The sequence below is a fragment of the Quercus lobata genome, chromosome 10, assembly GCF_001633185.2.
Source record: "Quercus lobata isolate SW786 chromosome 10, ValleyOak3.0 Primary Assembly, whole genome shotgun sequence".
Taxonomy (NCBI): Eukaryota; Viridiplantae; Streptophyta; class Magnoliopsida; order Fagales; family Fagaceae; genus Quercus; species Quercus lobata.
This window is the reverse complement of record NC_044913.1, coordinates 30,120,884-30,146,248: the sequence shown is the minus strand read 5'-3', so window position 1 is coordinate 30,146,248 and position 25,365 is coordinate 30,120,884. Positions and strand designations below refer to the sequence as shown.

At 32.7% G+C, this 25,365-nt stretch overlaps 1 pseudogene; it reads right to left on the bottom strand.

The window, feature by feature from the left end:
- The window catches only part of LOC115964619, an 86,198-nt pseudogene extending 67,382 nt beyond the window's left edge, over positions 1–18,816 (bottom strand).
- Between the last annotated feature and the right edge of the window lie 6,549 nt (positions 18,817–25,365).

The following is a 25,365-nucleotide window of genomic DNA, read 5'->3' as shown; positions in this document are numbered from 1 at the left end:
GGATTGAGATCGATCCATCTCAAAAGGGAGTCAAGGATCACACAATGGTAATGAAACCAATAACAGTGTACCCGCTCTGATACCAATTGAAAGTTCAATTATGTGTATAAACACCCTTGAACGTTTAGACCCCCAAATTACAACTTAACCAATTCAAGCATTATGTCAAACAACTAGTGTGCGGAAACTTAACATAAGCTATAATATGGAATTGGTAAAAACTATCTAAGCCAAATTAAAACACAATCCACAGCAGAGAATAAAAAGGCAAAGATAGAGAGAAAGGAAGATGCAAACACAAAGACAACACACGATGTGTTATCGAAGAGGAAACCGAAACCCTCGGCGTAAAACCTCTCCGCCGCCCTCCAAGCGGTAAAAAATCCACTAGAAAATACAGTTAGGATACATGGACAGCAATAGACCCTCCAAGCCTAATCTACCCAGTGCGCCTAAGCCCTCCAAGCTTCTTGCTCCAACGAGGTTGCGCCGAACCTTTTTCTTTTCTAGCTTCCCGGATTCCGCTACTAGACCATAGCATCAACCAATGAAGATTGGTTCCTTCCTAACTGCTTCCCAGAAATCCAAACAGCTCTCTCACAGTAATGATAATGGTGAGAACCAGGTTTGGTATAATGCCTCTCAAGGATTTGACAATAGAGAGGAAGAGAGTTGAGGAATTTGAAGAGACTCTAATGTATAGATTGTGGGTGAATCAATCTTGTTTTTCTTTAGGGTTTCTCTCTCAAAATTCTCTCCGGAAGCTCTCTTACAATCGTGGGTAAAAGGGGTATTTATATTGGAGTGTGAGAGGAATGTGAAACGTCAGGTTTTACAAAACAGGGGTGGCTCACGACTTGACCTCGCGGCTTGACTAAGTCGCGAGATCCAGTCGCGAGATAACCGTATGGCTAGTTGTCCTGTTTTGTCCTGTAGTGCTCCAGCTTGCATGACTGTTCACCTTCCAGCATGCTTGGCACGTGTGCTGTGTCTGGCGGCTTGCAGCCGCGAGTCACCCGCGAGGCCAAGCCGCGAGTCTCTGTTTTCTTGCACACTCTTGAGCAAACTTCACTCTATCTCACTCACTACCCTTACATCAAACCCACCTAAATACAGAGTTACTAAATGCTGAATTACAAACAAATTTGGCACGGAATAAAGCCAATTAGATGGTTGAATAAATTCAACCTTACAATGCTCTTACTCTTACTTGATTTCCCTATCGTCGTCAAACCCAACTCATAGGTCTGCAGATTTCCAATCAGCTCAGTCAAAGGAATTTTGTCGATGTCCTTTGATTCCTTAATGGCAGTGATCTTGGCATTGAATCTCTCGGGTAGAGATCTGAGCACCTTTCTCACAATCTTGGGTTTAGCAATGGTTTCCCCAAGATTAAAGTCTGAGTTCACTTTGTCTTTAAGCTTGGCATAGAACTCATCGAATGACTCATCCTCCTCCATCTTGATCTCTTCAAAGCTTGTAGTGAGCTTTTGAAGCTTTGAATCCTTGACAGCCTTGGTTCCCTCATAGGTTGTCTGGAGAATGGTTCATGCTTCCTTAGCCGTTTCAATAGAGTATATCTTTTTGAACTCCTCATTCGTGACTGTACTGAATAAAGCATTCAATGCCCTGCTATTGAAGTTTGCCGCTTTGATCTTGGCATCATCCCAGTCAGCTGGCGCTTCTGTAGGCTTAGTCCAGCCTATCTCCACAGCTTGCCACACTTTCTCATCTAAAAACTGCAAGAAAGCTCTCATGCGTACTTTCCAGTATGCATAGTTAGTGCCATCAAATAAAGGAGGTATAATAAGAGATTGTCCTCTATCCATGACAATAGGGGTCAATGGATTACACAGTAAAGATTAACACTTAATTAGAGTATGTCTGCTCTGATACCACTTGATAAGCCAAGAATGTATTGACCCCTTGTGATAAATTAATTGATTAATTAGCCAAGTTTATTAATTAATCAAATTAACATGCAAAGCGCGTGGTAGCACAAACAAATCACCAATTAACCAAAGCATGCAGCGGAAAATAAATTGACATGGTAATTTATTTATGAATGGGGAAAACCTACACGGCAAAAATCCTGCCGGATGATTTTAAGGTCACCACTCTTAAGAATTCACTATTATTAAAACAAGCAGTTACAAGTAAAGAAATCTCAGTACCTTATACCAACCTACAATTGAACCCTTACCCCAATACCCAATTGGACTTGTTCTGTAGTGACAATCTCTCATTTCAATGTACGGCTCCCAGTATGTGACTAACCAATAGATGTGCGGATTCCAATATGCGACTTAATCACCAACTTAAGAAAGATGTTGGCTGCAAAGTTCTTCAGTTTATCATACGATGAAGATCAAGAAGCTCATTGGTCACAAAACTCTACGGTGTACAAACACAGCAGCTTCTTCAAGAGAAAGAAGAACTAGGGCAAACTAGGTTTCTGGTCACACTTTTCTTCACACTTGTAGAATTGTGCTCTTATGCAACTTGTGTAACCTTTTACGGCCCTCAAAATAATCCTTATCTATGTTTAGGGTTGTAGAAAATAAAGCCCAAACATATACCCAAGGATTGGATGAAAAATAGCTATGAAAAACTGAGTTTCATAAACCTCGATAGATAACCATCTATTGAGCTAGCTGTCGAGCCACAGGCGTCAGTAGCTTTTAAATCTCGATAGATGCTAACTATCGAGTTAGCTGTTAAGCTTTAAAATCTAGCACTTCATTACTTGATTTTTGGACAGACTTGCATGGCTTTAACACTTGAACTTGAAACCTTGTTTCTTGAAGTATTAAACACATCCTAGATTTACCCAATTATAAGTAAAGTGTGTTTTGTCAAAGGATTAGCCAATTACATAAAATGTTGACATATGTTTCTAACATGATTCACATATGTCCTAACATTATCCCATCACACCAAATGGTGCCTGTAGTCCTCTGTAACCTCTCTATTCTATTCACCACATTAGAGGGAATGGTGAGTAAGTATAAATAATAGTTAGGCAAGCTTGAAAGCATGCTCTTCAATAACGTTGACCTTCCCCCTTTAGATAAGTACATCCTCTTCCAACTAGCTAAACGACATTGAAATTTCTCCAAAATGGGATTCCAAATTCCTGTTGATTTAAAAGAGCCCCTAATGGCATTCCAAGATAAGTCATAAGAAAAGACCTCACCTTGCAATACAAAAGATTAACCAGTTCAAGCACATTCTCCACCTCACCCATTGGCACCATCTCACTTTTTCCCAAATTAACCTGCAACCCAATCACTACCTCAAAACAAGTTAGTAACAATCAAATGTACAAAATCTCTTCCGTGCTTGCATCACAAAATATAATAGTGTCGTCAACAAATAGAAGATGTGAGATAGACATCCACCAACATTTCTAACCTCAAAACCTTTAATAAGTCTTTCCTCCTCCATCTTCTATAGCATTCTATTGAGAACCTCCATGACAAGGATGAAGAGCAAAGGAGATAAAGGATCCTCCTGCCACAGTCATCTAGATGAGCAAAAATAAACCACAACAAAAACCATTAACCAAAACAAAAAATTGTATTGTGGTGATACATGTACAAATCCACCCTCTCCACTTTTCACCAAACCCCATCCTCTCTAATGAATAAAGAAGAAGCTCCCAATTAACATGGTCAAAAGCCTTTCCTATATCCAGCTTATAGATAATGCCAGGAATGTGACTTTTGATTTTGCTATCCATACACTCATTGGCAATGACTACTGAAACTGAAATTTTTCTTTCACCTACACATGCATTTTGTGATGCAAAAATAAGTTTATCTAGCACTCCTTTCAATCTATTTGCCAACAACTTAGCCACAATTTTAAAACGCTTCTGGTCAAACTGATAGGTCTAAAATCCCTAACATTAATAGCATTAGGTTTGAGGATTAATGCTATAAATGAGGAATTAAGTGATTTTTCAAACTTACAGTATTTATGAAATTCCTCAAAAACAGCAAACACATCTGCTGCAACCACCCTCCAACAGTGCTAGAAAATGGCCATAGTGAAAACTTAAACTCATCACCAATTCCACCCCACAAGAAATCCTTTTGCAACTTTTCAATAGAAAGAGCAACCCCCATAGGATTAGGGAATAAAGATAGGTAGCATTGGTAGGTTGGATAATGTGCTATTAATTAAAGTGACTCGACCTCCCTTAGAAAAATACATCCTTTTCCATCCAGCTAGTTGTTTCTCCATTCTTTCCACAACAAAGTTCCAAACTACCTTCTGGTTAAAAGTTGCCCCTAAAAGAAGGCCCAGGTATTTCAATGGGAGCATCGCCACTTTACATCCCAATTGTCAGTTAGATCTACAACATTCTGCACAAGACCTACCAATACCAATTTTGAATTCCCTAAATATATCTTTAAACTTGACACAGCGTGGAACCACACAATTACACATTTCGAATACCATATTTGCTCCGGGTCAACCCCACAGAAAATTAATGTATCATCTGCAAATAGTAGATTTGAAACCATTAATGTTGAGTCAGTTGAACCCCCTACCCTGAAGCCCAAAAAACATATCCCTTCAACAGCCTTCTCCATTAACCTACTTAAAGCCTCCTGCCTCCATAACAATTATAAATAATAAAGGAGATAATGGATTGGCCTGTCTCAACCCTCAAGAGCTTTGGAAGAAACCACGCAAGCTACCATTCACTAAAACAGAAAAGCGGATGGTGGAGATTCAAGAAACAATCCAGTAATCCACCTTCACATTTCACCAAAACCATAGCCTTGCAACAAATAAATGTGGAAATTCCAGTTAACATGATCATATATGTTTTCCAAATCTAGCTGCACAACACCCCTGGCATGCCTGTCTTCAGTTTGTTGTCTTAACATTCATTGGCAATAAAAACAGGCAGTCTCCCTCTAACAAAAGCATTCCAAGACTCAAACACCACCCCCGAAAGCACTGTCTTCAACCTATTAGCATTGGCCCATTTCATTTCCCACCAGCCATCTAGGCCATCCTTCACTCCCAATTTTAAAATTAGTTCAATACATACATTGGTGATCCAACCCAATCCCCTCATTCAAATCACACCCATGCAAAGCCACTTGGCTCCCTCTCCCCCAAGTACAACATTGCTAATGTGATTCTTCTTTCATTCGATTATACGTAATACATTAATCAAAAATAAATAAAAATTTATCCGCATTTTTATGATGACTTCAAATGTTTTCTATTATAAATAAAAGAAACGTCATCCTTCCCATCCTTCTTTGCTGAATCTTATTACTTTGGCCGCGGTTGTCGTTTAAGGTAGTCAGTGGTTTCTGAGGGGATTAGTGACCTTTTTTTTTCTTTTTCTTTTTTATAGCTTTTTGTTATCTCATCAATATATATATATAAAACCGAAACTTTTAAACCTCCCACAAATTTCCATGTCAGCATAATATTAAAAAATAAAAAAATAAAAAAACGTAATAAAACTATAAAAGACACCCTTTCACGCCGCTTATCCACACAAAAAAAAAAGACGCAGACCCTAAAACCCAAATTGACTCAAACTTGCGATTCTTCGCTGCACCTCCATATACACACAGATCGAAATAGAAAGGCAATGAAAGAGAGAGAGGCGACGAGGAAACGGCGAAAGAAGCAGAGAAAGAGAGATAGAAATAGAGGGAGGCGATGAGGCCTGGGACACAGAGAGAGAAACTGAGAAGAAAAAGAGGCAAAACACGATTACTGTCAGATTTTCCACCGCCATCCGTTCCCTCGCCAGACTCAGAACACCGAAACCGCAGGCACACACAGGAATTCAGATTGAGGTAGAGAAATCTAAGTGCCATTAACTCTGTTCAGGCCATTTACCTGCCATCATCAGATCGTCGAAATTGCCACCGGTCATTTTTTTCCCCTTTCTTATATCTGGGTATTTAATATGACTTAGTTTTTGGGTATTTTGGTTGGATAGGTATATTTGCTTAGATGTTTTGGGATTTTCTGTTATGATTTGTAGATTTCAGATTTTGATATTGTTTGTTTGGTTCTTTCCTTCTTGCCCTAACTCACATTTTCTCTCTTGCTTTCCATCTCTGTTTCTTTCCCAAGAAAGTTGTGATTATATATGCTTTTTTACTTGTTATTTTTCTTTAAAGAGTATAACTCAAGGAATTATTCAGTTTGCCTAATTAGAAACAATGAGGTTTTTGATTGGTTGTTGAGAAAATGGAGGATTAAGTGAGGGAATGATGAGGGAAATTGGTATTTGTTTTTGGTTCAATTGGGGACTGATTGAATGAGCAAAGTTTGAGTTTTTGGTTTCGTTAGAAACTAAACAGTAAAAAATGTGTGAAAGGTTATTAATTTGATGCTTCATTTGTTGCTAGAATTGTACTGGAAAAGAAATAAATGTGAACAATATTAAGGCTTTTATTGTTGTTCTTATTTTAAATTTTATGCTTGGTATTTGATGCGACCTTTTTTTTTTTTTTTTTTAATTCAAATACTTATCTCTGTTGCCTATGACATTCACATCAAATGGTATTTCCTCATCCATCTATCATCCGCTTCTCTCATCTATATCTCCAGTCACGCTTCACTGCTCCTCTAATTTTCTCTCTCTCTTTTTTTTTTTTTTTTTTTTCTTTTTTTTTTTTTTTTTTTTTTTGCAGATCAAGCATAGATTGTTTCATTAGCTTCGAAATTCCTATCCACAATCCATCTTTTCTGAGTGAGTTATTTTCTTAAAACAATGCTTACTCCTAAATCAGTTTTATATATGTTCATGATTATTGATATGCAGATTATTTATCAGTTTTAGTCTTGGTCCTATGAGCATTAGACAATACAAGCTTCTTTTTTTTTTTTTTTTTGCTTCTCACCAAATTCTGCACATGCATGTTTTTGCTGCATTTTTCAAAATTTTAAAAAGTGAAAGATACAGAGTTGTAGATATAAAGGGAAGGAACCAAATTGATTCAATAATGCCTCCCTGTTATAATACTAACAGTTAAGCTGATGGTTTATTAAAATGTTTCATGTTATGCCACGTAGGATAAAAACCCACTTAAACTTATACCTCATGTACAGTTAAAAAAGAAAAAACACGTTATTCTGCTTAATGTAATAGTAAGTTAACAGGTATTTCCTATTAGCGTAGGGAGCAGAGAGTATTTTTGGAAATGGTTATTTTGAATTCGTGTCTTTTGGAAATCCAAATTCTTATATGTGATTATTATTAATAAATATTTTTTTTGTCAATGTGTATCTTTGATCACTTGGTTTTTGTTAAATTTCTTATTCAAAATCTTGGTTTCTTTGTTTATGCTTACCTTTTTGGTAGGGCTTCCAAATTTCCATAGACATTGATTTCATGTCTAACATTGAAAATTTCATTGCGATGTGGCAACTGTGGAATGACAATGGTTAAACACACATGCAAATGTGGGTTTAGCCCTATAGATTTTTTTTTCTTTTTTAAATGCTTGATGTAATTATTTCCCACCCCCTTATTTATGATGCTTTGATATTGAGTATTTTTTTCCTGTTATCTGTTATTATATGCCTAGATGGCAAAGAGTAGATGAGAGAATCAAAATCGTGTCCAACAAAAGTTACTAGAAGATCTAGGAAGCAAAAAACTCATTCCAAGTTCGCTGTATTGGACAAGGGAACCGAAATCTATTCTAATTTAAAAGAGATCAGTGACTCAAATATGTTGGCGCCACACCAAATCCAAGATAAGGTTTTGAAGGATGGCTAGAAGAAGAACGAGAAGACTATATCTAGGTAATACTAACCGTTATGCTCGCATCCGAATTGGTTATGAATAAATAGTTTAGAAGAAGCTATAATTTTCGTATATATTAATAATTTTTTTTTTTAATAAACCTAAGTGGTTCTATCATCTGTCACTTAGATTTGGAAGCTTGATCCTATTGATACAGTTTACTGAATACATTTGACTACATTTGTTTCTCCTAAGTGGTTCTGTTTGAAAATGTATGAAGGATTTGTCACTTTGTTAAAACTGTGAAATTTGAAAGTATAATGTTATTTACTTTTATGTTTTGATAGAGATTTATTTCTTAAAATATTTTTAACTGTTGATTTGATTGTTTACAATGCTCGATTTTATAGTTTTTTAAAGTTGTATTTCATTCTTAAAATTAGATTGGCAATCTGTTTGGTGCTAAGAATTAAAAAGTAAAACAAAGGTAACCAATTCTCAAGTTTGTTTCATCGTACCCTTTTGTTATTTACTTTATTTTTTGTTTTCTTTCAGATTATGAGAGATTTAATATTCTATATTTAGGTTATGGTTTTATAATTGTTGGAGGATTTGTTTTAGTTTATTTATACCATATTTTTCATTAAATTTTCGGTTTTGTCATAGGATATTCTGAGTATCCTAAGACTTATATCAACATGAAATTCAAGTGATGTAATATTTGTGATTCCAGTTTTGAACTCAGTTGTAATTTAACCTAATGTTGTTTGCTTAATTGTAGTTATGGTTAGGGGGTTTTTAGGTAGATCTTCCTTGCATCTCAATGTGTTAATGTCATTCTTTCCATCTTATCATTTTCTGTGTCTTTGTTCAATTGAAGAAAATTTGTGTTAAATATTATTTAGGTTTTGTTATTTGTTTTTTTTTTTTTAAGATTTAATTTTGTGAAAAATAATTATTAATATAACTAATATTTGTAGTCTAATTATTGTGTTGATGGTTTAATTAGGCCGACAACTGTTCACAGCTGCTTATGCTTCACTGTCATCATTCTTTTGAACCCTTGGAAGGTTGAGCTTCAATAATTTGAAATAAAACGATTTAGAAAGAAGATAAAGTTTTTCACTTACCAAAAAAAAAAGGAAAGAAGATAAGGTTTTAGTCAATAGGCTTTCTATGTTGCTCCTATGGTCATAAGGCTAATCTTCATTTTCCAGTATTCAAACTAACATTATTGCTGCTGTGTGCTACTATACTAAGGCCTGGTGCTGCTGTTTGTGAAATTTTTTTGTTGTTGTTGTACATGCTAATATGCATTATGCTTCTATTGTACTTAGTGTTAGCTGTATTGTGATAATTGGTAATTGTTGGCATTGTACTAGGAATTGATGCAAAGTCCAGGATGTTCTGGTAGTTATTGGCAGATTCTTAAAAAAGCACTTAGTGAGAAATATTAACATAGGTTGTGTTTGTTTGCTTCATGTTAATAGAAGGTTGCAAGGAAATTCAAATGTTAATAAAAAGTTGGCCTCTTAAGAGTTTGCCACCTCAGCTTTGGAGTCTTCACAATTTTACACCTCAACAATATTTTTAATTTTTATTTTTAGCACGGTATTTTAGTTAAATATTTTACTTAGTTTAAACTTAGAACTACTTTGAACCCGATAATGCACTCCCCCTCTCTCTATCTCTGTAACCTCAATAGGCTATGGCTGCTACCGTGATTTTAGATATCTCTAATAGCAACCTCTGAGGACAACCATCCAAAGGCAAGATGGAACGTGGGGTACTGCTACAAGTGTTGCCTTGAAAAGAAAAGACTGCAATTGATTCAAATGCTCTAGCTACTGCTTGCAGTGCACACAAGACTGAGACAGGGCTGATGAATAACTTTATATGTAATAACATTATAACCTTATTTCACAAAGATCAAGGTCCTTAATGTTTTTCTTTTAATATGTTTTTTTTTTTTTTTAATTTAAATGGATGTAGTTTATTTAAAGATATGTAAAGCATTCTTGTGTTTGCATGTTGTGCTCCCTTTCTACTGTTTATTAATGGCACCATATATGACTTTTCAAATGATACTCCTAAACGTGATTTTTAAAGCACATTGATGATGACAAAAATAAGGAATAAACAACTAGGATTACCAGGATTTTGCAAACAGACTGAATAATAGAAGGGATTATGTTAAAAAAAATGATAGAGATCTTAAATTTCATGAAAGAAAGGATGCAATTCATAATAGACGTAGGATGCCTACCAGTAATTTGAGGTTGTTAACTAAAGGTACAAATAAGTAATACAAAGTTAGATGTTGTTTTTAACTTTGTATTTAGGTAGAACACAACAATCAAATTTCTCATATTGGTGTAGTGTTTTAAGAGATTTGAACTTCGATAAATACTCATGTATATTTAACAATCTTAAAAATAAATAAATAACACTATTTTGGAACTTAGTTATTAATTTGCCCGTGCATCGCACGGGTTAGCGACTAGTTTCTAATAATGAAATATGAACTGATCAAAAATATAAATAATTAAAATAAAAACCCTGGGAAGATCCAATAATTTACTAAACCAGAGAACTTGAAAGAAAAAGAAATTGACAAATTGTCTATATCTTAAAAATTTGTCACCTAGAAAAGCATAGTGGAAATCATATTTTGGAGGAATTTACAATTAGGATGTACCACAACATGAGAAAGCTGAATTATATCCCCAGCTGACGCAATGTGGGGAAGCATTTCCATACTTTCAGCAAAAAAATTAACTGAAATCCCAGGTTTCGGGCGTGATTCATCAATTATTTTTAGTGTGCAAAAGCAATCTGCAAACAAATCATAATACTTGCTAAGAGTACTATAGTGCAAGAATATTCATAGCAACAACTTGAACACTGATGTTCACTTATCAAAAATGGTTTTAAAAAAGGTTTTGCATAAGGAATTATGAAATTTACGATTATTAAAGCACATGAAGAAAACTAAAATCATTGGATCTCAACTAAAGCAGAAATAGAAAGTTAAATTTTCAGATAACTATTTAGTATTTACCAAGTGACTTTTATATACTATTTACCGAGTGGCTTGATTATGAAAATTAACATATGTAATATGTGCAAACTTTGACTTTAGAATTTACTAGGAAATGAAAGCCACACAGTTTAGAACCAACCAAGATTCCCAAGATTATCTAATTCAATTTTCAAGAATGCATTTTTTTTCTTCCAATATAATAATTTTCATCTAACTTCAAAAGCTGGAGAAGATTTCTTTGTTTCAAGATTTGCATAGAGATCTAAAGCAAAATATGCCATCCACAACAATGAGATGATTCTAAGATACTCATAGTCAATCCACAACTCTCACTAGTCCTTTTGTAATATTGAGAAGAAATTGATTCAGCCATGGAAGAAAAGTCAAGTTGCTGCCTTTAGAGAAATTTTCAGCTTTTGGCAACTAACAAGCTTTTTTCATGTATATAGCAATCATGCAACATCTGACCCAACTTAGGGTTGTTTTTAGAATCATATTTGGTATTATTTTAGGATTTCTAATAGTATTAGTAGCTGTATTGGGTTTTCTTAGTCCTTTAGTTTACGAGTCAAATTATAAGTCTTAATTCTAATGAGATTAGTAAGAATCGATGAGTGTATGTATATGAGGCCTCAATGGCAGATCTCTAGAAGTTTTCTAATGGCAACATCCACTGGGGACATTGGGTTATGCCAAAGTCAGTTGTGGGACTCCTAGCTTGTTGGCAATGGCGGTTTGGTTGCCATCGGAATGGTCATATATGGATAATTGTTCCCCATTGTCTAATGTGTTGTTTTGAAGATAATGAGAGATCCATATCCCCAGCTTATTTTTCTTTAGAACCTTAGTAGATTGGCTGTTAGCTTTGCAAAACCAATCATTCTCTTTATTGAATTTCTTAATTTATGTAATTTTTTTACTTGATTTGTTTGACCCCTAGTACACAGCTGGGATGCACGGACGCAGCAAAATGACCGTCACACCTGCGTCCAATGATTTTTCTAAGCCTCAAATGCCTGACGCGGCGACGCGCAAGGGTATCTGCACAGTATTAGGGGATATCAACTTCTAGCTTTAGCGTATTGGATAATCTTATTTTAGGTCTTTTCTGACCCTTAAAATTCAATTTGCTATTGCCTTTAAGTGTTCCAATGAATCATTGATTCTTCTCCACACCCCCTTTCCCCAATGAATAATTGATTCTGTGTGCATGTGTTTGGACTTGATAGAAATCATTATAGGGTGGAGGGTCCTGGCTTCAAATTTGTATTTCCAACTTGTTATTATTATAAATTTATCAGCTGCTAATCGATTCACCGTATGTGACATTAACTTTTTGCTATTGTTCGCAAAACCTTTTTTTTTTTGAGATTGACTACTTCATTTATTTATTTTTTCCGAATAAATTTAAGGCAGTGATGATAGTCATTATTCAGTACTTTCTTTAGCTTTTACTGCATTCTTTAAATTGCTGTGAAAGCAAATTTTGGGTTGAAGACACAGGAAAAACCCAAGTGGTCTGTAGCTACTAAGAGAGATGCTCGCAAGCGCTGGAGCAAGAGAAATGGTTTCTATGCAGTATAGAGACCTTTTTGTATCAACACCTTAAAAGGTTAGAGAATTATTTTTTCATAACCACCAGAAGTTGGATGCGGAATTTTAATCTTATGACCATGACTCCTTAAATATTATTTGCAGATTCTGTTTCGTCCCCCCCACACCTCTCCCACTGCTTATTAATCTTAAGTTCCTTGCATTTTTTATTTTCTGCTTTAACTATATCCAGCTTCTGTACAGACAAAGAACATTTTGTGAATTGTGTTTCTTTCATGATGGTTGCCTCTGTATTAATACATCTTGTGTTGGTTTCTGTTCTGTTACTAGATAGTGTAAAGCTCTAACTGTATTTTGCTTTTCAGATGCTTTAGCACATTTGGGAGTTCATTGAGTAATTTATATTTGATTTTGAAGTGATGTTTCTGGTTTAGCAGAATTATCAGATTTGACTGTGTTTCATTCAGTCCAGAGGACTGTAGGTTGATATTCTTTAAATGTGAAGTACAAATGTTTATCCTGCTATATTTTTGCTTGGGCCAATATGGTGCACCTACATTCCTATGGATCCTGGCATATTCTGCAAGAGGGCTATTTCTTATAAAAGAGATTTTCTTAGAATCTATCAATAATCTTTGCGGAACTTTTTGTATTACATCCCATGTTACTTGTCCTTTCTTTTTTGGGATGTACTATGTGATTTTCCTAAAGTGCCCTAATTTAATGATGTGTCCTTCAATTGCATGGGATATTGGAATCTGTGATAGCAAAGTTTGCTTAATGTTTAGTGGATTTTGGTTTTTGATAGTTGAAGTTAGGATTTATGTGTGTTGAATTGAGTGGAGCATGGAGTTTTTCTTTGTGATGTTGTTGAGGTAGGGATATTTGCTTGTGCTTTGTTGTTTCTTCTTATTATTCTTCTCGTTATTTTTCTGTGCTTACATATATTTTTTTCATTTCCAGGTGTGGGATGCAACCTCCGTAGACCCGAAGTTGTTGGTTAAAAATTAAAATATGCATGCATGACTTGTGGAAATAGTGAACTTGTGGGATTTATAGAATAGGGTGTAGAAAGATCAAGTTGATAAGGTTTCTCTTATGTGTATATATGTAGTTCTTGCGGGGAGCTGCTGTGACAATCACGGAGACTGGACTTATAGGTGTTTGGCAATGGGCACCTTTAAATGATTTCTTTGTTCATGTATTTGCTAGTGTGGGTGGGGGGCGTAGATATTTGTATGATATGGGGAAATTTAATTTTTTTAGTTTTATAACAGAGTACCTTTGCATGATATATGTTGGGGATTTGTTTACATTTGAGTTGCTAATTAATCTGCTTTGAATTTACAGATGACTTTCCATTGTGCTTAATGCTCGGGCTGAATTCCTCTTAATTTTGAAAGTTTTTTACTCTTGCAGAATTATCATTCTATTTTGCTAGTGCAATTACTTGTCTCATTATTGGGTATTCTTTTTTGCAGGGCAAGCGTGGTATTCAGAAACAGCCATTTCAGCTTACTAAGTCTAGTTTCTACCTGGGGTTTGTAGGCAGAAACTGTGGAAGCAGCTCATTTTCTGATAGGTTCTTTTGGGTTTATTTGGTTTCTTTTGCTTTTGGTTTAACTTGTGTGGTGGGGGTTACTCCTCAAAGTCTAGACTTTAAAGTAGTTCTCTTCTCATGCATATAGCCTCAAAGGTTGTGTCACTGTTCCACTGAACTCTTTTTGATTCTTGACGCAAAAGATTGGACCTCTAGCTAGTGTTAGATTTGGGCCAAAATGGCCAAATACCACTAATTTCAGAAATTTTTTGTAAAAAAACACAGTTTCGGAACTATATTGGGAAATACCACTTTTTATGGTGCTCGAGTTTCTTAAACTCAAGTTCCTAGAAGTTTTGCCACCGTGGCACTGCTGAGGTGAAAATTGGGCAATTAAAAAAAATTGTGTGGTACTCAAGTATGGTAAACTCGAGTACCATGCAACACAATACTCGAGTATACCAGGCTCGAGTACCATTTTATAACAAAATGCTGTTTTTTTTTTTTTTCATTTCTAAGGTACTCGAGCTCACTAAGCTCGAGTACCTTGTAATTTTTTTGAGATTATCGACAAATAAACATAAACATAAAATGGTGTTTATTTTATTTATAGAGTACTCGAGCTCACCAATCTCGAGTACCCAGTAATTTTTTTTTTTTTTTGGGATTATCGACAAATAAACATAAACATAAAAATAAGTAGCTTTTTTACGTTTTTATTTATTTAAATAGAAGCATTGTAAAATATAGAGATTTTAATTTTAAAATACGAATTTAATTTCTACATTAAGTAAAACTGTTTACTATTTTCTCACAAAAATTGTTCACTGTTTTCTGCATAAACTATTTCTAGCATTTTGCATAAAATTATTTTCTGTTCAAAATTATTTAAAAAATTGCTCACCCTCTTTTCTGTGTAAATTATTTTCTGTTCACTATTTAAAAAACCGTGCACTGTTTTCTCATAAAACACCTAGTGAAATTGTTTTTTCTAAATCTAAACGGCAAATCTAAATGCTTTTTCATGTTTGAATTTTACAATAATCGAATCTATTTTTCTGCATTGATAAAATCTATTTCTACATTAATAAAATTTGCAATCTACACATCATGTTTACTGTATATTCGAATCCGCTTACTGCATTTATAAAATCTATTTTTTGCATTAAGTAAAACTGTTCACTGTTTTCTCATAAAAATTGTTCACTGTTTTTTGTATAAACTATTTCTAGCATTCTGTATAAAATTATTTTCTGTTCAGCATTATTTAAAAAATTGTTCACTCTCTTTTCTACGTAAATTATTTTCTGTTCACTATTTAAAAAATCATTCACTGTTTTCTCATAAAACACCTAGTGAAATCGTTTTTTCTAAATCTAAACGCCAAATCTGAATGCTTTTTCATTTTTGAATTTCACAATAATCGAATCTATTTTTCTGCATTGATAAAATCTGTTTCTACATTAAGAAAATTTGCACTCTGTCCATCATGTTTACAGGATATTCGAATCTGCTTACTGCATTCATAAAATCTGTTTTTTGCATTAAGTAAAACTGTTTACTGTTTTCTCATAAAAATTGTTCACTGTTTTCTGCATACACTCTTTCTAGCATTCTGCATAAAATTATTTTCTGTTCAGCATTATTTAAAATATTGTTCACTCTCTTTTATGTGTAAATTATTTTCTGTTCACTATTTAAAAAAATTGTTCCCTGTTTTCTCATAAAACACCTAGTGAAATCTTGTTTTCAAATTTTAAAAGCCAAATCTGAATGGTTTTTCATGTTTAAATTTCCAAATGAATGAATTTGTTTTTCTGCATTGATAAAATCTATTTCTACATTAATAAAATTTGCTCTTTGTACATCATGTTCACTGTATATTCGAATCTGCTTACTGCAGTCATAAAATCTGTTTTTTGCATTAAGTAAAACTGTTCACTGTTTTCACATAAAAATTGTTCACTGTTTTCTGCATAAACTATTTCTAGCATTCTGCATAAAATTATTTTTTGTTCAGCATTATTTAAAAAATTGTTCACTCTCTTTTTTGGGTAAATTATTTTCTGTTCACTATTTAAAAAATTATTCCCTGTTTTTACATAAAACACCTAGTGAAATCTTGTTTTCTAATTTTCAAAGCCAAATCTGAATTTTTTTTCATGTTTAAATTTCAAAATGAATGAATTTGTTTTTTTGCATTGATAAAATCTATTTCTACATTAATAAAATTTGCTCTTTGTACATCATGTTTACTGTATATTCGAATCTGCCTACTGTATTCATGAAATCTGTTTTTTGTATTAAGAAAAATTTTTCACTATTTTCTCATAAAAATTGTGCACCTTTTTCTACATAAACTATTTCTAGCATTTTGCATAAAATTATTTTCTGTTTAGCATTATTTACAAAATTGTTCACTCTTTTTTCTGCGTAAATTATTTTTTGTTCACTATTTAAAAAATCGTTCATTGTTTTCTCATAAAACACCTAGTGAAATCGTTTTTTCTAAATCTTAACGCCAAATTTGAATGCTTTTTCATATTTGAATTTCACAATAATCGAATCTATTTTTCTGCATTGATAAAATCTGTTTCTACATTAATAAAATTTGCACTCTGCCCATCATGTTTATAGTATATTCGAATCTGCTTACTGCATTCATAAAATCTATTTTTTGCATTAAGTAAAATTGTTCACTGTTTTCTCATAAAACAGTTTTCTGCAAAAACTATTTCTAGCATTCTGCATAAAATTATTTTCTGTTCAGCATTATTTAAAAAAAAATTCACTCTCTTTTCTGCGTAAATCATTTTCTGTTCACTATTTAAAAAAAAAATCCCTGTTTTCTCATAAAACACCTAGTGAAATTGTTTTTTCTAAATCTAAATGCCAAATTTGAATGCTTTTTCATGTTTGAATTTCACAATAATCGAATCTATTTTTCTGCATTGATAAAATTTGTTTCTACATTAATAAAATTTGCTCTCTGCACATCATGTTTACTGTATATTCGAATATGCTTACTACATTCATAAAATCTATTTTTTGCATTAATTAAAATTGTTTGCTGTTTTCTCATAAAAATTGTTCATTATTTTCTGCATAAACTGCTTTTAGCATTGGTGCGTTTATTGCACTTAAATGGTTTTTGTGTTTTTTTAAATATGTAACCATATGAATAACGGACAAACTCCATGAAAGAAAAATGAATGATTCGTATAAATCACCTAATGGTAAATGCCTCGAATAATTCGAATTTGTAAAAAAGTTCGAATTAGTTGAATGTAGAAATTGATGGAAAATCAACGGAAAATCAACGAATGTACCAAATCGTGAAGGTGTACATAAGATGTACAAATAGTCTAGACAATTGAGAAATTTGACTTCGTTGAAAGTACAAAATAATGAAAATTCAATGGAAAAGTATGTACATTAGATGTACAGATCGTATGAATTTGTTTAAAATTTTGAATTCATTGAATGTACAAAACCATGAAAATTCAAGGGAAAATAGTGTACATTAGATATACAGATAGTACGAATTTGTTGAAAAATTCAAATTCGTTGAGTGTGTAAAATCGTGAAAATTCAAATGAAAATTGAAGAACATACCAAATTGAGTAAACTCAATGGAAAATTAATTACATTAGATGTACAAATCGTCCAAATTTGTTTCCAAATTTGAAGTCATCAAATGTACAAAACTGTGAAAATTCAATTTAAAACTGTGTACTAATGTACTAATCATTCTGATTTGATGAAAATTTCAAAATTGTTGATTGAACAAAATCGTGTAAACTCAATGGAAAATCAAGGAACGTACCAAATTGTTGAGTAGCACATGCAGCACTGCGAACATCAGTGTAGCAATGGTGGACAACTCACCCCCAAAATTGATGCATAAACTTTCCAGGGATGCTCTGCATCCTTGAAAATGGTGCATTACAAAGGGTTGCATATTTGTGTATTCACGTGAGTGTGAATGGGTACTTCTAGTCAGGGCTCAACAGTGCCGAGCAGTAGAGTAGCACATGTAGAACTATTTACTATCTTTGGTCATTTTCAAGGATGCTAGTCGAAACACTCTTCCCATAATCTGTGACTATTGGTTAGAAGTAATAGCACACGAGTACTTCTGGTTAGGGCTCAATAAGTAATGTACAATAAATCTAATTTGGGTGCTCAACAAGGCTCAAATTACACAAACAGAATATTGGAAACATCAACATATCTAACTGGAGGCATTTCACTTCCTAAGGTATTTCCTACATTACAAAGCAGAGGACATTGTCCAACCAAAGCACAAGAATCATATGTAGCAACAAAGAACAACAGGGAAAAAATGAGCAAGTGATTTCATATAAATTTAGCAAAAACTAATGAACAGTTAATCTTTAGATTTGTAAAAGTTGAATGTACATGATCATCAGTTGTCAGACATTAACAACAACATTTTGTATTGCACAGAACGTGTAGACATTAACAACAACGTCTAATGTTCGTAGGTAGAAATTTTTGGAAATCATCATTACTTGAATCTGAAAAGTTTGAAATATCTCTTTTATCATCTAACATAGTAACTTCATTAATAGACTTGATGGTTCGCTCTTGCGCCTTCCCCTTTAGATGCTTCCTAGCTTTTTGGATTGCATGAAAACGATCTAATCGCCTTTGCATTTGATTGTTCTCTTGTTCAAAACGAGCAAGCATGTTGGCAGGTTCATCTCTAGGTAACTCGGCTGAGCGTGCCTTAGGAACTCGTAATCCATGCCATCGACAATACACCTCCAACTCACACCTCTTCTCGTATAGGGTTGACCATGGTGGTTCTACTACGGTGAACTTTATTGCGGTGGTATCTGTACTTAGTTTTGTAGGTTTGCCGACCATGAAGTGCCCAACGCTTCCAAGACTCTCATACGTGTATATTGGCATATTAAAGAAGTGTATATTGGCATATTAAAGAAATCTCTCTTCTTTCCAACCCATTTCCCTCCATAGTGGTCTGTGTATGTTTGTAGTTATTGATCTGCTGGAACTTGTGATAATCCATTTGTTGAAGTAGATCCAAACTTGTTTCGCATTGTACGATTTGATGTTGAGATGTTGCGACTCATAGCTTAGTCAATCTACGAAGTTAGTGGGGTAGAAATAAGATCATTATTGTGGTGCATTTATAACCTCATTTCATGTTCCAAGCATTATAATTACAGTTATTAGGGCTTGTCATGTCAATACTGGCTAGAAAAACACTACATAAATAGGATTTTAAATGTTCCCAATGTAACAGTGAGATTTGAAGATGTAGGCGGTAGTTACAGTGTTCTTGAACAGAGCATCATATTTAATTGACATAGTGCTATGTCCCTGGCACCAGGGTATGATTATTCATATATTTAAGTATTCTCATGAATGTGGATGATATGACTGGACAATGTGTGAAATCGTGCCGAGCTGTTAAGCAGCACATGTGAAACAGTGGCATCTGTTGGCGCATGTGGTTCATATGACTATAGCTGGCGCTAAAGCAGCAAGTTGGTGACGTGTCTTTCAAAAAACTACTCATGCCACAGTTGGTGCTACATCATGTTTACTGTATATTCAAATCTGCTTACTGCATTCATAAAATCTGTTTTCCGCATTAATTAAAATTGTTTCTCATAAAAATTGTTCACTGTTTCCTGCATAAACTATTTTTAACATTCTGCATAAAATAATTTTCTGTTTAGCATTACTTGAAAAATTGTTCACTGTTTTTTATGCATAAATTATTCACTATTCATTAGGTGTTTTATGATCCGGATGCTATAATACCAATGACTACCCAGGAGAGAGCACAGCAGTAATATGGAAGCATAAACAATGATAAAATAGATAATAAAGAAGTAAAATGGTAAAATAGATATATTCAAAATAAGGTTAAAATGAAGTATGGAATATGAAAACAGAAACTAGTAAAATCTTACTTGAATAAAAACTTCAGTCTTTGATAAACTTGAAAACAAACTGTTGTTTTTGATACAAGCTTGAAAATAAAACTGTCTGAAGAGAAAGGTTACAAGATTACAAAATGGGAAGAGAGTACAAAAGTCTTTCTGAGGGAGAGGGAAGGCTATTACAAAAGGCTTTCTAAAACTTGGAACGTAAAAGTTTGGAATCTTAGAAACTTAGAAACTTGTCTTCTGTCTTCGTAGTCTATCTCTTTTATAGGTGAAATGAACCATGGTAAAGTAACCTGAGTAGGTAAATTTAACTCATCTGTCGGTGGTATGGAAATTAGTACTAATGAGTAATAGTCTGCCTACGTCTGTCTTGGAATCTTTCAGATCTCGAGAATCTATCAGATCTCTTTTTACGCATGCTAGTAAACAATAGTAACTTTTGAACATTTGTCTGTATCTATCTGGACTGTCTGTATTTGTCTGGACTGTCTTGATTTGTTTGGAAGCTATTCACGCATGCTGGTGAATAGTGATCTGTCGCCAGTGAAATAGTGATTTGTTGCCAGTGAATAGTGGTTTGTCACTAGTGAATAGTTATCTATCACCAGTGAATAGCAATCTATCTGTCTGTCTTTCAATTTGTATCATTCTAGGATCCTTAACAATCTTTCTTTTCCCAAATAGCCTCCTTGCTGAAGGTATTGGACCATATACGGCTACCCTATTTAACTATATAAGTAGAAGCCTCTGTCTAATTCTTTCTATATCTCATAAATATTATTACTCATGAAATTAGACCATTCTTGAGCCAGAGCAGCCGGATCATCAAGTGGTAAATAAGTATCTCCTGTATACCAGTTGTCTTCAAGGATACAACCCCAATCATGAATAAGAACCAAAATGTGTGCTGGCCTAGCTTCCATATAATAACTACTGTCCCAAGCTGGAAGAATACTCTAGATAGTGATCTTCATATAATTAAGTCCTCCAATCTGTGTGGCTACTTTTTGGATGACTTTGGGAAATAAACTAATCTGAATTCCAGCTTGTCATGCAGACTTTATTGTGAAATTTCTGAAAAAATATTGTGTCCATAACTTGCATTAAGAGAGGTAATTAAAACATATATATTTATATATATCTTGTCTTTTTTGGTAATTTACAACTCAAACCGCCACTTTTATAAGTATTAGCCAAACACTCAACTTTGTCAAGAAGCATTTTTTGATAGATTTTACCGAACATTCTACTTTTAAAAAAAAAAAAAAACTCAATTTCATATTGCACTTTTAAAAACTTCCGGTTTTTCCAACAAAACTATTTCAAAAAGCTGAACCAAACTCACCTTTGTAGAACTAATAGATTGTGGTTTTTTAGTCCTTTGAGCCCACTAATTTTTTTTTTTTTTTTTGGTTGGGAATTACACTTTACCCACCTATGATTTGTCTCAAATTTAACTTACCCGCCTCTGGTTTCATTTTTGACACTTAACCCACTTGTGTTTCACTTTGTTACTATTCCGTAATCTACCTCCCTATCAAAATTTTAAAACTTATATATATTCACCAATAGTCTTGCCATAGAATCTCTCTTGCACCCCACATTTTTGTTTTTTTTTTTTTTTTTTAGTTGCAACTTACGCATATGCAAGTAACATTAATATGCAAGTATTATAAAAGATTTAATTGCTTGAGTTAAAATCATCTCCTTCATTAATAAATAAGGAGTTATAAAAAAAAAAATTAGAAAGGTTTTTATTGATAATCTTAATTATAGATATTATATATAAGGACAAATATACAAAATTATGCATGTTATATTATAATAATCATTCATTTAGTTAGAAAATAATTCTAAAATTATGTAATAATAACTCATTTAGTTATAATTTCTCAAATATATATATATATATATATATAAAGAAAATTCAGGATTAAAGCCATGCAATGCATGGAACTTTATAATTTCTCAAAAAAAAAAAATATATATATATATATATATATATATATAAAGAAAATTCAGGATTAAAGCCATGCAATGCATGGAACTTTCACTAGTATCCTTTATAAATATAAGCTTTATAAAACATTTCATCCACACTGTAAGGGTATCATTTGATTCATTTCTTTCAATTTAAATTTTGAACAAATCTTTCTATATATATAATCATTCTATTACATTCCTTCCAAAATGGGAAAATGATAGCTAGTTTGATAGCCATCCAAACGCATCACAAAACAAATATCATTTTTTATTTTTTTATGAAAAACAAAAATGTTTTAAGCAAAAATCTTTTAAATATCATAGGACATTTCACTTTTGTTATGTTTTGAGTTGATACCACTTCTATTTCTTGCAAAGTGACATTGTCTCCAAGTTCTTGTTCCACTTGTAATAGACAGTTTATTTAATTCAATGTTAACTGTAGCTATGTATCTTGTTAGACTTTGTTTCATAAAATTGCTAAAGAAACATGACTTTTCTATACCCCTTGTTTCAAATTTAATTGACTTTCCTTTACTAATAATTACATTCTAATGTCAACTCGTACTTTTGATTGGAAGATTATTGCATAAATTAAGCCTATGTGGGTGGACTCTGATTGGACTAGATATTGTGTATTGTTCCCCATTCAGCAGTCAGCTAGAAAATCTTTAGGTTTCTAAAGTATGGAAGCAATAGGCAATAGAAATCTAAAAGAGACATTTAGCACTTGTGTTGCATTAAATTTTGTAGAAATACAATGTAGCTTAGTATGAAAATAATACACATGAAAAATACTTTAAAAAAATTATGAGAATGGCATAATAATGAAATTAAAAATGTGCAATTCCTAGTGTTTGTACAATGCAGTTGTGCAATACTAAAGATTAGGTACCCAGGCCTTGAGTATGAAAGAAGTGGCTGCACAATCTATAAGCTGGCCAGCTTCAAAAGACTACAATAAGAGGTGTTTGCATCCCTATAAAAGTAGATTTGTTCCTTGCAAAGCCTGAAGGTAGGCAAATAGACAAACACAATCATTCAGCAACTTGATGCTCTAGAAAGGTAGACTGTATGGCTAAAAGTAGATTTTATCAAAGCAGAAAAACAAATTCGTTCATTGTGAAACTTAAATAAGAAAAAGCATTCAGATTTGGCATTCAAATTTTAAAAACACTATTTCACTAGGTGTTTTATGAGAAAACAGGGAACAATTTTTTAAATAATGAACAGAAAATAATTTACGCAAAAAAGAGAGTGAACAATTTTTTAAATAATACTGGATAGAAAATAATTTTATGTAGAATGCTAGAAATAGTTTATGCAAAAAATAGTGAACAATTTTTATGAGAAAACAGTGAACAGTTTTACTTAATGCAAAAAAAAAAGATTTCATGAATGCAGTAAGCAGATTCGAATATACAGTAAACATGATGTGCAGACTGCAAATTTTATTAATGTAGAAACAAATTTTATCAATGCAGAAAAATAGATTTGATTATTGTGAAATTCAAAAATGAAAAAGCATTCAAATTTGGCGTTTAGATTTAGAAAAAATGATTTCACTAGGTGTTTTATGAGAAAATAGTGAACAATTTTTTAAATAGTGAACAGAAAGTTATTTACGCAGAAAAGAGAGTGAACAATTTTGTAAATAATGCTGAACAGAAAATAATTTTATGCAAAATGCTAGAAATAGTTTATGCAGAAAATAGTGAAAATTTTTTCTTACTGCAAAAAACAGATTTTATGAATGCAGTAAGCAGATTCGAATATACAGTGAACATGATGTATAGAGAGCAAATTATGTTAATGTAGAAATAGATTTTATCAATGCAAAAAAACAAATTCGTTCATTTTGAAATTTAAACATGAAAAAGAATTCAGATTTGGCTTTTAAAATTAGAAAACAAGATTTCACCAGATGTTTTATGAGAAAACAGGGAACAATTTTTTTTAAATAGTGAACAGAAAATAATTTATGCAGAAAAGAGAGTGATTTTTTTTTTAAATAATGCTAAACAGAAAATAATTTTATGCAGAAAAGAGAGTGAAATTTTTTTTAAATAATGCTAAACAGAAAATAATTTTATGCAGAATGCTAGAAATAGTTTACGCAAAAAACAGTGAACAATTTTTATGAGAAAACAGTGAACAGTTTTACTTAATGCAAAAAGCAGATTTTATGAATGAAGTAAGCAGATTCAAATATATTGTAAACATGATGGGCGGAGTGCAAATTTTATTAATGTAGAAACAGATTTTATCAATGCAGAAAAATAGATTCGATTATTGTGAAATTCAAACATGAAAAAGCATTCAGATTTGGCGTCTTGATTTAGAAAAAACAATTTCACTAGATATTTTATGAGAAAACAGTGAACGATTTTTTAAATAGTGAATAGAAAATAATTTACACAGAAAAGAGAGTGAACAATTTTTTAAATAATGTTGAACAGAATAATTTTATGCAAAATGCTAGAAGTAGTTTATACAAAAAATGGTGAACAATTTTTGTGAGAAAACAATGAACAGTTTTACTTAATGTAGAAATTAAATTCATATTTTGAAATTAAAATCTCTATATTTTACAATGCTTTTATTTAAATAAATAAAAACGTAAAAAAGCTACTTATTTTTATGTTTATGTTTATTTGTCGATAATCCCAAAAAAAAAAAATTACTAGGTACTCGAGCTTGGTAAGCTCAAGTACCTTAGAAAAAAAAAAAGCATTTTATTTTAAAATGGTACTCGAGCCTGGTATACTCGAGTATTGTGTTGCATGGTACTCGAGTTTACCATGCTCGAGTACCACATAATTTTTTTTTAATTGCCCAATTTCCATCTTAGCAGTGCCACAGTGGCAAAACTTCTAGGAACTCGAGTTTAAGAAACTCGAGTACCATAAAAAGTGGTATTTCCCTATATAGTTCCGAAACAGTGTTTTTTTTACAAAAAAATTCTAAAATTGGTGGTATTTGGCCATTTTGGCCGTTAGATTTGGGTAACCTTTCTTTACAACTCTCTCTCTCTCTCTCTCTCTTGGCCTTGCTTCTTTTTTTATTTTTTTATTTTTGATTGGTTTTTGCTAATACCAACTAATAAAAAAAAAAAAAACAAAATAAGAAAAAGAATAAGAAAAAAAAAAAAAAGGAAAAGACCCAAACTTGGCATGAGTTAAGCCTAATTAGGCATTATTGCATGTAATAAATTACTAGTACTCTATACATACAGCTTTGTCGATTTGATATATGGCTCTTAGGTTTTGTTAGGGTTTATACGGAGAGTGGCTTTTGGGGCTTTGTCTTTGTGTTTCCATCTTGATATTTGGCATATTTATTCACTGTGGGGTTTTAGAGTCTTACCATTATTGACAACGTATACATGATTTTCAACTTCAATATTTTACTAGATTTTCTGTAATATATTTTGATGGATTCCTCAGATTTTTCAGTTAAATTTTGTAGGTGATTTTGTTGTTGGTTAGTTTAGTTGTTCATTACAATAATCAACTTTCCTTTTTATTTTTAATTTTTACTCTGATCTCTTACTCTCTTA